The sequence below is a fragment of the Bactrocera oleae genome, chromosome 3 (assembly GCF_042242935.1).
Source record: "Bactrocera oleae isolate idBacOlea1 chromosome 3, idBacOlea1, whole genome shotgun sequence".
Lineage (NCBI taxonomy): Eukaryota > Metazoa > Arthropoda > Insecta > Diptera > Tephritidae > Bactrocera > Bactrocera oleae.
Window position 1 is genome coordinate 61,393,879 of NC_091537.1, and position 15,266 is coordinate 61,409,144.

The following is a 15,266-nucleotide window of genomic DNA, read 5'->3' on the forward strand; positions in this document are numbered from 1 at the left end:
TATCTGTTAATTATGGCTTTTAATAAAAATTTCCAACCCTATGTTTAATCCCTAATACCATTTTTTAACCGACACGAAGTCATGAGGTTTAGGCTGTCGTGTAGATTATCTGACTAATCTACTAGATTTTGCAAGATTTTCCCATACAAAAATGACCCTAGTTAATCAAACAACGGAGGTGATTTTAATCTAATCTACTCGAAATCTACCTGTGTGACTCTAATTTAGCGCCATCTGTTTGTCACATTTTGTTGATTTTGACACAACAAACTGCTAAAGTGATAAAGATTAAACAAACAAATATAAGTAAATGAGTGAAAATGACAGTCTTCAATCACAAAATACTGTCTCAAATTTTTCACCAGGGCATAAACCTAATAACAGTAAGAAATCTTGTTTTCCATTTTTAATATACTGACGCTTCACTTATAGAGATCATCATAGATATTAATCGATTTCCGTTTTTTTTTTGGAAGTAACTCAAACACGTAAAAAATAACAAACAAAGGTAAGCTTTCTGACTTGAGTTTTGTTTTTATAACTAAATCTTTTATTATTACAGATAAAGAAGACGAGAAAGACGCAGAGAAGTTCTAACCAAAAACCAAGTAATTTAAACAAATCAGCAATTCACGTGAGTTTATTATAATTTAATATCTTATTTTAAGTATCATAACGCAGTTGGATTTTTAGTGCATTCAATAATTTGGATTTGGTTTTCATTATACATACATATTGTATGTATATGCATGAATGTGCGTTTGGGCGTTTTTCATTTCTGCTCGTGTGCAGAATGTTTAATATAATATTGTGTTCAATATAATAATAATGAATAAAATACAAGTGAACATAAATGTGTATTCGAATGTTTAACATTTCTGCTTGTTTCAGACTGTTGAGCATGATTAAAAAGAAGAAAAAGTGTTAACTTCGGTTGCAGTTTGTATGGCAGTTATATGCTAAATTTCGTGAATTTGATTTTGATTGCTCAGTTTTTATGGCAGCTCTATGATGTAGTACGCACTAGTTCGAGTATATACAGACAGATGGAAATATAAACGAGACTGGCTCAAACAACAAAAACGGTTCATTATTCTTCAATATTTATTTTATCCCCTTCAAAATAGTCATCATTAGAGGCGATACACATATGCCACCTTTTTTTCCAATCTTCATAACACTTCTGGTAGGCCGCTTTAGGTATGGCTTTTAGTTCCTTCTTCGAATTCTCTTTTATGACTTCAATCGACTGAAAATGCTTTCCACGAAGCGGCAATTTGAGTTTAGGGAAAAGAAAAAAGTCACACGGTGCCATGTCGGGTGAATACGGTGCTTGCGGAACAATATTTACGTTGTTTTTGGTCAAATAATCGCGTACAAGACGAGACGTATGAGCTGGATTTTGGAACAAGTCGAGCAGACACACGTCTCATGCCCAAAACATCGTGAATAATGCTGTGAGCGGATCCATTTGATATGTTGAGCTCACTAGCTATCTCTCTTTCAGTCACACGACGATTTTCCAACACAATTTTCTTTATTTTTTCGACGTTTTCTTCGTTTATTGACGTTCCTGGACGACGATCATGGGGAAAGTTCTCCAGCGATGTACGGCCGTCCTTGAACGACGAATACGTGCACGCGATAGGCAAGACTCCCCATATGCCTTCTGCAACATTTTCATTGCGTCCGTCGCACTTATTCCATTGGAATAACAAAATTTCAAACAAACACTTTTTGCTGAACGTTAATTTCCATAGTAAAATTCGAAAAACACACTCGAGGTTGACTTGTTTATAGTGCCTTAAAAAAAACTATGTGACAGATCGCGCTCAAATTTGACATGTAAACATATAACAGTCCTGCCAACCTAAGCAAAAAAAGTATGGCCATATGTCATGTCCTTGTCGAGTTATGGATAAAGTCTCGTTTTGCGTTGGTATATAAAAATGAAACCCGTTGTTTTTCCGTTGTCACGCCATAACTTGAGAACGGCTAGACCGATTTGGCTGGTTTTTTTATAGTTTTCTAATACTCTGTAGAAGGTTCTTACGTAATTACGTATTAAGAAAATGTCTCAGAAAGATTGAAAAACGTAACGAATGTCATCGTCATTCACAGCCATAGAATATATTGAAAGTGCATAGTTTGTTCGGAAATGTGGTTACTTAATTAAATTCTATCGCCTTCTCAGTTATGGCGAGACCAGGGAAATAGGGATTCATTTTTATATGGAGGATATTATAGATTCCAGTTTAAATTGAATAGGTACTCATACCTAAAATAGGACAACTGTCAGCTATACAAAATAATGTAGTACATCAAAGCTACGCTATGGCGGTACGAAGTTCGCCAGGTCAGTCAGTCATTTATATATATGGTCTCCGACGTTTACTTCTAAATGTTATAAAGTTCGTGGCAACTTAATATACCCTGTTTTTTACTTTCTTTCTTTAAATAGCCTTAACAACACTTTTTGCGTTTCAACAGGTAAGTTATTTTTTAATAACTATAACTACTAAATGAAAAATAATTTAAATATTTACATAGATAAAACACGATTTCGTTCGCTAAAAGTTCGGATTCGTATATACTGGGATTGGGAAATTAGGAAAAGCTTTCTGAACATGAAATTGTGTATATTGCATATGTGGAAAATTGTTGCTATTGGCAAACTAACCATCAACATTACACTGTAATAGTGGCCAGTTCAAAAAAAGGACTCTAAATTTAAAGACGATACAAGCATTTTGATTGGTTACACGAACGTTTGGTGGAGAAATTTAGCCTCATTCCCATACCACCGTTGCCAAATAAGATATTTTCTGGACGTTTCGAAGATCAATTTGTGGAGCATCCGGTACTGTCACAATGCAAAGAGTGGCATCATTTCTTGACCTGCAACGATGACAAGATGTGGAAATCAGGCAAAACGAAACGTGGCACATTTGTGGGAGTCTCTCATTGTTGCGCCATATCACCGCCTGAAAACACACTGTTGCCATCTCTTGTAGATGCTCACATGGAAAGATGTTCACAGTTCACGCATGCAATGGATATTTCGGTACGAAATCTCTTAGCACGGCAAAATGTTATCAAACTCAATGTAAAAAACAATTCCAACGTATAGGTGAAGGCACGTCGGATCTGGTCTTAAAATAGACGAGACGACAAAAACAACACCGCTATCAGAATGTGTTAACCAACTTAAATTGTACCATTTTCGGACTGTTTGCTGCATATATACAGGTAATAAGACACGAAAGTTTGTCTCTGTTTAGTTACATATGCATAAGAAATAAATGAAGGACCTTGTGCCTAGCTTGGAGATACTACAAATGCCGATATATCAGTATCTTCTGACTGATATTAAAGTACTTAATCCATTATTATCGTGTTGCATTTAAAATCGTATTTAGTGTCACATGCATTTACTACTTCTAACTCACTTATTAAACTTGTTCATTACTTAAAAATATATATGTATGTATATACATACGTGTGTATATATTTGAATATGTATACTTATGCCAACAGAAAGAACATTCTTTGGCATTTATTTTTTGAAAATTATCTCTTTAAAATTTTGGCCGCGGCTCCGTCTCAGAGGGTCCATCCGTTGTGTCCAATTTTCGATGTCTCGTTCGTTTCGACGGGTAACTGGTGAATGACACGCGTGATGTTTTGTTTCATTTTTAAAGAAATTTGGACCGATGATTCCACCAGACCACAAACCACGCCAAACCGTTGTTTTTTCTAGATGAAATGGCAGCTCTTGAATCCTTTTATGTTGCTATTCGTCCCAAATACGGCAATTTTGAATGTTTACATACCTATTGAGCCAGAAATGGGTCTTGGAGTTTTTCAAGAGCCCATAGAGCGAAGCGATGTGACTTGAGAAGGTTTAGAGTTCTTTCACAAGCTGTATTTGTACGCTTTTAATTTAGGATAGCGACGTAAAATGCGCCAAGCCCTTCCATACCTCAGACCAAGTTGCTGCGAACGGCGCCGACTAGACTCTCCACGGTCTTCATATACACTCTCAACTACAGCTGCTGGCTCTCACGATGTGTGGAGGTGTTGCGAATAGTACGCTCAGTAGGCCGATTATGTTGACCATAAGTTGAACAAAGCGCGCGAAACATTCTTTACAGAACGTGAATTTTGGTAATAAAACTGAGCAATTTGTAAACGTTGATCAGACGTAAATCTTTCCATGATGGAATGCCAACAATAACATGACGATTCACGCGTGATCTGTCAAAGAGAGGCGTCTTTAACAGTTTTTCTAACATTCACTCAACACACCAGGGTGCAATGCAAGCACGCAAAGAGTGTAATGCCCGAATGAATGTGTGAATCGTCGCACCGATGTTATTTTCTGTGGTGTAACTTCCTATATTAAAGAAGAACATGATACACATACTTATGAAACAGACTGTAGGGTGCGCTCGAGCGACGTAATATGTACTTGTAATTACAGCAGTACTGCTACTGTGTTGCACATTTGCTGATACTCTGCTGATGTAAGGAAAAAAATTTAGTGTTACCGATTATTTGCATAAATTACAAGTGTTGTAAGAATTTCACACAGAACGTGATACTTTGACAAATTTGCAACACTGCTGTCGTGATTGCCATCTCGAACGCACCCGTAATGTACTTATAAGTATGGCATTGTGCATTATCGTGATGAATAGACCAAATCATATTTTTTATGCATATAGATTTATAGTTGTATTATAAGAATTGTTTATAAGATAATATTGTTAGAAGTACTTTACTTGTTTAGGTATAAATTTTAAGTGTTATTATTAATATTTAATGTATTTAATGTAATATGTATATATAAATATAGTATATTTTGGATTATTATATACTTTTACTTCTACTATTATATTATATAAACATATATGTATTTATATGTCTTTATAAATTAAATATATTAATTAATTTTAATCATTAGTTTAAGTATACACGTTTTTTCAATAAAATAAAGCAAAATAATATAAAAAATACTGAGTTGTATTTAAAAGAATTGGAATTGGTTATGGTAACAAAAAGGTAACCGATATGCTAACATATTGTAACGGATTTCTCGATAATTCGTCTTCTTGTAACTCACTTTTGAGTTCGATCATTGGATTGTTAAATAAAAGTCTCAATTTAAGGGCTATACACTTATCTTTATTTCTAATTCCAACAACTTAACACTTATTGCTCGGTATTCGAGTTTACAAATTATTGCTTATAGTTTAATTGCTCTTTACACGGCAACACTCTAATTAGAAATGTGTCTGCTGCACAATCCGGTAGCCCTTATATAGTAGATTGTTAACTGAACTTCGCTACTCGAACATTCTGGCAACCACGAATTTCGCTATTTAGTTGGTTCTAGCAGGTTATCATTGATTCTAATTTGTTCTAGCATTCGTGTTCACCACAATATGCATTTGTTAGAGGTAACAGATGGATAACCAATAGAGCAGAGAATGCAAATGATTTTTTTTATAGTAGGGAGAAAAATCGAAAGCCGAAGTGCGGAACTTTAATCCGCTAAACCTAACCTACTCCCAACTCATATCTCTCCCATGGAACCACCGGATTAAGTATTACTTCATGGGAGGGAAAAGGATATTTAAGTCTTCTCTACGGAACGGACTGACTGACTCCTAAGCTGTTGCAAGTATCTCAGTTTTGTCATAATTAGAGCTGCCGCTTCGCTGACAGCTCTCCATTTATCAAAAGACTGACACATATGTGTTGTCAGAGTTTCCACCGTTACACTCCCGCCAAGTGTAGATTTTAACTTTTCCCTAATATTTAAAAAACGGGGGCACTAACGGCAAATACGTGTTCAGAGTTTTCTATGCACTCTGTACACGTCGAACAATACGGACTAACATCATGATTTATTTGGAATAGATACTTTCTAAAGCATCCATGCCCACTCAGTATTTGGGTTAGGAGGAAATTCAGGTCCCCATGTCGCCTGTCTATCCATGAATGAATGTCCGGAATCAGTCCGTGGGTAAATCGTCCTTTAGATGAGGTTTGGCACCGCTGCTGCCACATTGTGAGGCTCTTGATTCTCTCCTCTTTTTTTACTTTTGAAGACTGCACTAAAAGCTGGTACAGTCGCGCGAATTCGTCCCCCTGAATAACAATAGGCGGCATGCTGGGTAATAAAACTTCAGCAGCATCACTTGATATCGTTCGGAAAGCACTTATTACTCGGATTGCAGATAGCCTATGCACTGCGTTTATTGGTCTAACATATGATTTTATATCTAGCGCTTGTTTCCATATTATTGCTGCATATAATACCACGGAATTTATTGCTTTTGATATTAAAAACCGCCGGCTGGAACGCACGCAGCATCGTTCCCGATAGGGCGTTATAAATTTTGTTTGCTTTACCGGAAGTATACGCCTGTTGTTCCTTAAATTTTAATTTGGAGTCTAGTATTACTCCCAGATAGCTGCGGCTGCGAAGAAATATCGCATTTTCCTATGGTGAGTGTTAATCTTCCTTCCAGCTTCCCTGTGCATATGAGCAAGACTTCCGTTTTCTGCTCATCCAGCTCTAAACTCAGACCAAACGGCGCAGACCATTTATGCAATCGTTGCATTTGAGTCTGAGGTCATCTATATAGATGTTTAGCCACTGCTACCACTATGCGGTCATCCGCATACGCTATTGTTTTCACGTTTTTTGGTTGATGTATTCTTAGTACCCCGTCGTACATCAAGTTCCATAATATGGCGCCTAAGACCGAGACTTGCGGTACTTCCCTCGAGATAGTGTAGCTCTGAATGCCCTCATCAGTGTCGAATAACAATCTGTGATTTTTTAAATAGCTCATAATATTTACGGAATATTGGGGAGCGCGTATTTCGTAAAAGCTGTGATTATATTTGCCCACTTTGCGGAGTTAAACGCATTTCTCACGTCCAGAGTAATTAGCGCGCAATACTTTTTTGTGCCACATTTCTATCTTTTGCCACTTACTGCACATTTCGCAGTAGGAACGACTTCTCGTAGTGCGTTAATAGTGGAACTCTTTTTTATAAAGCTGTATTGCCTTTCTGATAATCTGCCTTTTTAAACACCTAATTCCAAGCGGTTTCTTACAATGCTTTCGTACAATTTACCAATCGTGTCGGGCATGCACAATGGTCGATAAGATGATGGTTCGTCCGGTGGCTGTTTTGGCTTTGAAAGTAGTACCAAACGCTGTATCTTCCAGGGGTCGGGGAGAATCTTTTCTATTATACACGCATTGTACATTTTTGCAAACAACCTGGGTTTTATAGTCTTGGCTTCCTTTAGGGCTCTGTTGGGTATGCCATCTATTCCAGGTGCTTTGTTGTTTCTTAGTCTTTTAGCTATGGTCAATATTTCATCTTCAGTGACCAACAATGGTGGCTCTGCATCATTGCTTCGTGGCTTACCGTATAAGATAGGATGGTGTGTCGGATATACTGACCCGACCACTCTTCTCATAAAGGATGCGCTATTAGGCTGCTGGGACTTTTTAAATTTGGACATGCAAATTTTGTACGCAGTTCCCAATTGATATGTTAGCTTCATCACAGAGCTTTTCGAAACTGTTTCTTTCGCTGCGGGTATTCGCTGACTTCAGGAGCTTCTTGTGCCTTTTAAACGTTTCCCTAAACGCAATTTCGTTTGCACCACTCTGGTTACGCTGTAGGCGACGTCTGGATGAGTGACAAAGTTTCCTGAGCGTGGCTATTTCTTCATTCCGCCAATATACTGACCTTCGTTTATTACGGTGTGCTGTCCTACGCATAGTTGCTTCACACGTTGCGACCAGTGATTTCCGCACTGCGGATACCAAGTGGGCGGCGTCTTCACCTGGTGTCTCTGACTCCAGACTATCTCAAAAACGTCTTTATCGAAATCTTTTTGCCTTCAACTTTGCCTTTGAGAAGAATATATACTAGGGTGATCCATTTAGTAAACATTAGGTCTATTATAGAACCTTTATTTCTTTTTTGGTAGGTATTTTTCGTGCCGCTATTCATTAACATGAGGTTTGTTTAACTTAGGAATTCCAAAATGATACTACTATGGTTTGTTCTTGTGCTGCCCCAAGCAGTTTGAACCTCACTCATCAAGACCGCTGTCACTTTTCATTTTTCGCAGAATGTCAGCATATGACACACCCTCCTTTTTGGTTATTATGATGGCGTCCGGTTTCGTTCTTATTTTTTTCTGAGTCGGTTTCTTCTTTTCCACAAGGTCACTCATTTTATGTTGACCGCTAGTGTTTTCCTTTATTATTCTCGTGGACTCACTGGTTGTTGACTGCACTTTTTCAACAGCTTTTTGGTTTTTTCGTAGGTGGTAAGTATCCCGATGTCTCGCGCAGCCGTTTTAGGGTATTTATCTCTATAAATGGGAGACACTTGGGTTGCTTTCCCAACCATAAATTTTTTTGGTTGATTTTGCGGTTTCTCGGCTTTGTTATACAGGCTCGTTATGCTCCTCAGTAGATCGCGCATAGCTTGGTCAACGTGCCTTTGACCAGCCATCATATTCCAACTCTTTTAGTTTACTACCCAGTTTGTTGAAATAATCAGAAGTTCCACGATTTTCATATTTCTCTTTAGCCTGGTCAGTAATTTCACCATTAAATGTTGATCCAGCAGCGGTGGATTGGTCATTCCTGCCATTAGGTGGCGTTCTCAAAATTTTAGAATTCCTCCGAAAAGGATTCTCTGGTGTACGCCCCATATTATTCTCAGAGGTCATACCTCAGCTTGAGAATAATTTGGGTACACCTGTCAATGAGTATGTTCAAACCCTAGCGCTAAAACCTTACTTATGTTGTGAATGGTTAGCAACGCCACAACCAAAAGCAAAACGAAAAGGAGAAAACGAAGTGGGGAACAGCTGTTTAATCAAAAAAAAAAAAACGGCAGATTGAAAAAGTGCACGTTTTATATAAATAACAGGGAAAAATTAGGGTAAATGATAAATATAACTAAAAATTACAAAAATTCTCTTAAATAAAGGAGCAGGTAAGTGCAAATGATTTTTTATATAATACAAATTTGTACTTATATATTTATTTAGGCTAAATCCACTTAGATCGTCCGGTCCGGTAAGTCCAAAACAAAAATCTAGTGTGCCTCACAGTGAAAAGTTGGGATTATCAGTAGGTAACCCAAGAGCGCGAAACAACACGTCCACTTCACTCAAACACTACACTAGATATATACTTGTAGTGTAATGTTAATGAAAAGAGGAGGCGCAAATGTTAGCTGTACTAATATCAGAGAATGTTAATGAATAGAGAAGGCGCAAATGTTAGCTGTTCTACAAGTAAATGTTTACTATTAGGGAACATCGAAAACGCCCAAGTGTGAAAATAAAATTTCACCACTCTATAAGGAAACCAAGCAAAATGTATGCCCAGATGTACTTTGGCATGCATGCACATATTAGTAAACGAAAATTAAAATAAAAAAAATAAAATGAATTGACTTATGACAAAAAAATGTATATAATGAAGGAAATAATAATAAAATTAGAAAAAATTTGTCAATCGACAAAAAACGCCCAGAGCAAGGTTGCGACATTTTTTCTAAGTGTCATCTTACAACGACAATAAATTCATTCAAAAGGAAAGCGCGTTTGCTATAAAGCAAAGTGCATTCGTTGATAACTCTACGTCGCCCTCTTTTTTCAGTGCGTCTGGTCAACCACAATTCGTTTTTGTAGGCAATTCCTCCTCAAAGCTAGAGGATGATGAAAAAAAAACGATTTAATAAAATGAATAAAGTTTTTAATTTAAGAAATCAGCCAAAATTTCAATTTTACGATTTGACGGCCACATTTGTATAGCACAAATCCTACCATTCCCTCGCATTTGCATGTTACCCACAAGCTGCTTCCTCACAACGATGCTAAAAATCAGAAATTGAAGAATTTGTCTGGGAACGTCAGAAAGAAGAATTGGCATCATGGCCTATTAGCGACTCAACATATTGTTTTAAATTATTTAATATTATTATTTCTGTACAATTATCATTGATATAAAATCTTTAATTACTTCTATATGTACAATATTCTAAGCACATTGCATTTACTGCTTTTACATGTTTACTTATTTTCGATTTAGCCAATTTTATATAAATTCGACGCTATGGAATTGTAGCCCAATCGGTAATAGTAGAACTTTAAAAGAGCATAAGCCAATTTTCTACTACAAAGCACTGCAAAAAGGACAAACATGTCAACATAGCGACATTGTCGGTAGATTGTCGATTGAAACAAATCTTATCAACTTCGGGACGATGCGCACAATTTGGCGCCAATATGTATGCGATTTCGGATGTATGTACGTATGTCTATGGTACATGTTTGTCGAAAAATTGTCATTTGGTTTTAAATGTTTTTTCAGAACTCAATTTGTTGCTCCGCTCGCAGTTATTTCGTTCGCTTGCCACCATGCACAGAGACGTTTCATCTGAGGCTTACTATTGCTGATAGCGACTGATTTGTATGCAGGAATACATATCGAAATATTAAATTATAACCCATTTATACCTATTTAGATTTGTGTTTTCAATTTCAATGATATGACAAAATTTATGATTATGAAAAACCTTTAGAATTAAAAAGGAAGATTACTGGCAAAAACTCCAGAATTTCTAATAAAATAAACATTTAATATGTAAATTTTTCAACTTTTGTATGTGCGTTGCGTAAGCTAATAATATGGCTAAAGTGGCCGCGTTTCCACTTTTGTGGTGGCTCAGGTCGTAAGCGTGAAGGAATTAGGCTCAATCCGCATACGAGCATATACGTTCAAATCCTAAAAGTCATGAAACTTAAATTTTATTTAATAAAATTGTTCAATTCTATCAATTTAATAGCATATTCTTGAAATAATTAAAATATTTCAAGGATATATTGTATAATGTGTTCATATGTTTAGGTTTATTGAATGTTCCCTTACTTATGCGAATTTTTTCAAATGTGACAATCACACATACACTCTTAAATACACGTACGTTGATGCTTGCTTGTTGTTGCCCCGCACACACAATGACTTTTGTCTACACTTTTTGCTTTTTGCGAGAAGCAATTTGAATGATCGCAACCAAGGAGTGGTCAGGGGGGCACTGCCACATATTATTTTTTTATTAATCGAATTTATTTTAAAAACATTTAAATAAGTATAAATTATGTGTAATTATTAATATTTCAATACAATTTATGCAACATAATAATAGAATAGGCATCCTCAGTTGAAACGTATCTGTTCATGCTAGCATGCTATGGAAATAAAGGCGAGTTCGCGCGGATATTGTTTTAATGAAAAAACCAAAAGACGACTTTGTCGACAAACATACATATAACTCGTATACATATTGACGCCGAATTGTGCGAATCGGCGCGGAAGTAGTTAAAGATTTTACATGAGTGGTAATTGTACAAAAATTGTATAGATCAATGCCATATATAGTGCATAATTTGAAATAAATTAATATAAAATGTTAATTCGCAAATCAGCCATGTTGCAAATTCTCTTTTCTGAAGGGAACATCAGCCAAATTCTGCAATTTTTGATTTTTAGCATCGTCGTGAAGAAGCAGCTTGTGGGCAACATGCAAACGCGAGGGGATAGGCAGGATTTCCAGTGGTGGCTGTCAAATTGAATTTTTCTCGTTTTACTGAAACTATTCAAATTCAATTTCATTCATTCATTTTATAAACTTAATTTTCGCGTATTTGACAGAAAGAACATTTGTGATATGTATCTATGTACAGTGGCGAAGTTCGTTGCGTTCCCTGATAGGTTGGTTATTTTATTTTCGCACTTGTGCGTTTTCGATGTTTCCTCATAGTAATTTACATTTTAGAAAGCTAACATTTGCGCATTCTCTATGCATTAACAATCTCTGTTGCGGGTTAGGGAAAATTTTCGAATATTGGAGAATTTTCCCATGTAAAGTTTACGATAAGAATAAGCAAATTTATGGATTTTTCATTCGGAAATGATGTTCACACGAAGTTTAGAATAAGTCTGAATGTACTATGACTTTGCAAAACATATACTTGTCGACCAAAAATGGCGCGACAGCATACATACGTCTAATTTTAGCTGACCATACGTCCCGCTTTGGCCGGGACAGTCCCGAAACAAAAATACACCAATGTAGATGGCAGTGGCAGCAAATGCTTCTCTTCAAACTTCAATCATATCCGATTTTTTTTATCGAAGAGAAACCAGATTTGAATCAATTGATGAGAATCACAGTATCAGGTTTGTTATTCAAAAAATCATTTAAAAAACAGCAGTTATCGTCTCATTAAAATTTTTTTTAACTTTTTGTTGTAGATCAAACGACTGCGCAACCAAAATATTTCGCACCTCTTTCCAATTTAAAAAAATTTTCGTGTTCAAGAACAAAAAGTGAAGCGATATTAACCAATGTTTTTGCACCGTACTCATTGGAATGCCTCGAGTCTGATTTGCAGAAAGCCCATTTCATTTGTTTGTCGACCGACGCTTCCAATCGCAAAGCAAGCAAGATGTTTCCTGTCGTCATTCGTTATTTTCTTCCATTATCTTGAGTGAATGTTAAAATAATTGGACTTTCACAAGATAAAAGTGAAACGTCGGCTATGATTTTTTCATTGATTATAAGAGTCTTTGAAAAATTTGATTTGACTGATAAGTTGATCGCTTACTGTGGTGACAATGCGCCAATTAATTTCGATCGGGTTGATCCGAAAAGTGAAGGAAATATTTTTGCAAAATTTAAGAAATTAAAATCTAACATGGTTGGTGGAGGTTGTGCAGCGCATATCGTTCATAATGCGATTCGTAACGAATGTAACTCACTTGATGTTGATATAGAGAGCATTGTTGTTCAGATCTGCACACATTTTTACATTCACACCATTCGCACAGAAGAACTGAATCTCTTCTGCGTCGATTCAATAAAACATGTAAAGAAGGCATACGCAGGTACACAGAAGGCGGAGATAAGTCTCCCAGTATTTAGTCTCCCAGTTGCTTTATAGCAGACGCACATTCCTTATGATTGAATTTGTTGTCATTGTAATATAAAATACTTAGAAAATAGGGCGCGAGTTTGCTTGATTAGTATTAGTCGATGATGGTGCATCTACGTTGTTTTTTTCACTTGCGCGAATGTTTGATTTTTTACAAAAGGCATATTGAGATACATATGTATACCAATTTTTGTTTTTTTTTTTTTTTTGGGAGGGATAATCTTCAGAAAATACAGTCATTTTTCCGAACGATATGCACCATTCGTATTGGCCGCTAAGAACCAATACACCTACGTACTAACCTTAACTCCATCGTCATTGCTTGATATTCGCCCACGGAACCGCCGTTAAGCATTACATCGTGAGGTCAAGCTTAGCCATTCGTCTCGTCGGTCACGCCTTTCTGCCCTACACCTCATTCATTTTTCTGCTTTCGTTGCGTTGCCATTATTTTCTCCTCAACTCTTGCAGAGCTATAACACAGCACGCTCTCACTCTATCCCACACTAGTTTCTTCTCAATCATAAGCCGCACTTTGCTATCCGGTGCCACTCGTTCCAGTGTCAGATTCTCTAGATCGGCTATCTCGATTTCATACCGCTGGCAGGAAAGGAGATGTGCAGCGCGTTTTCTACGCTGTTGTCGTGGAAGGAACATTTCGTCCCGTCGTCATGGCCATATTTGTAGAGATATTCTCTAAACAACCATGCCCTGTACATATGTACATACAAGTACAAGGACATGCGAATGAAGAATAGGCAATTTCGAGAATATTCACATACAAATTGTTAATTTGAAAGAAGTACACGAGTTTGAGTACACACAATAAACTCATTTGTCAATATATTGCCTGTGGTGCTGCTAGTATAGCAGAATTCCTTATTGCAACATCAATCATTTTGCCTAAGTTCAAATCCTATCACAGATTTTTTTTTTATTTTTATAAACCTTTTTTATTAAATGTTATTCTAATTCCATTTTGATTATTATTTCCTTCATTATTTACTTTTTCTTTTCATAAGTCAATTAGTTTTCATTTTATTATTTTGATTTTTTAATGCGCATGCCAAAGAAAATCTGTGCATATGAACATTTTGTTTGGTTCCCTTATGAAGTCGTGAAGTTCGTTCCGTTCCCTGATAGGTTGGTGAAATTTTATTTTCGAGCTTGCGCGTTTTTGATGTTTCCGCATAGTAATTTACATTTTAGAACAGCTAACATTTGCGCCTTTTCTATTCATTATTATTCTTTGCCCTGATATAAAAATATTTATATTAGATAGGGGCTAACCCGTTTTTACGCATGCCTGCTTTTATCATAAAAAAGATTCTCTCCGTATTTCAATAATATAAATCACAGATTAATCGATATTTTCGGTAAAAAGTCAGGTATAGGCACTGTCGTCCACATATTCGGCATCTGGGGCTTGCACGTAATAGGCCGTTTTGACAATTTTTAGTCAAGAGGTAGCATAACTTAAAAACACTACTCGTGCAAAATTGTATCCCCATATAAAGTGCCTCACAAAATTGATGACACTTCTGTTGAGAATCCATTTATTTAGTCATTCCGTCCAATGTACAATGTGCCGAAGGCAAGCGTGATCAATTTTGAGAGTTTCGCCCGAAGAGTTCGGACGTGTGCAAAATAGTGAATTCATAAAATAAATATAATAATTTTAATTTTTTCTAATACATAGCTATAAAAGGTAAGAGGAAAAATATATACGTTTTTCCGTCGTTATAGTTGCTGATATTTTTTGCAGACAATAAAAGAACATGGTTATCTCCAACTCGCAAATGGCTCCAGGACAATAATATAAGTACCCCATCAAGCACCTGTAGGGTATATTAAAAAAATGGGTCGCAGGTGAAATCGGCTCATTGAGCGAATTATAGCCTAAGGTGCAGCAGGCGTGGAATTCTATTTCGTGCAAATTTGTGTTTAAATCTGCCAAGAAGAATCAAAGCCGTTATAGAAGCTAGTTATACGAAATAATATTGTTCGTTTTTAGATTTCAGATGGAAATTAAAGTGGTTATATATGGTGTTCTCACTATAAGATAAAACTGTCAAAATATTGTTTTGTACTGAATTTTGTTGAAATTGGTTGAGTACGTCCTTAGATATGTAATTTTACCTAAAAATGGGCGGTGCTCATTGTCCGATTTTGATACTCGCTCCTATAAAGCTCTTCCGTACCGTATAAG

At 36.3% G+C, this 15,266-nt stretch overlaps 1 long non-coding RNA gene across 5 annotated transcripts; it reads left to right on the forward strand.

Annotated features, from left to right (window-relative positions):
- Positions 1-273: 273 nt before the first annotated feature.
- On the forward strand, positions 274-10,625 carry LOC118682684 (uncharacterized). Of its 5 annotated transcripts, none has more exons than XR_011395404.1 (8): positions 274-383; positions 433-508; positions 563-634; positions 2,462-2,490; positions 2,551-3,064; positions 3,131-3,249; positions 10,152-10,366; positions 10,434-10,625. It is a non-coding gene; the product is annotated as an uncharacterized lncRNA (long non-coding RNA). The 5 variants fall into 5 exon arrangements; XR_011395402.1 differs by having other exon boundaries at positions 10,152-10,370; positions 10,434-10,624; XR_011395403.1 differs by lacking the exons at positions 10,152-10,366; positions 10,434-10,625 and adding an exon at positions 3,702-4,822.
- Positions 10,626-15,266: the final 4,641 nt, after the last annotated feature.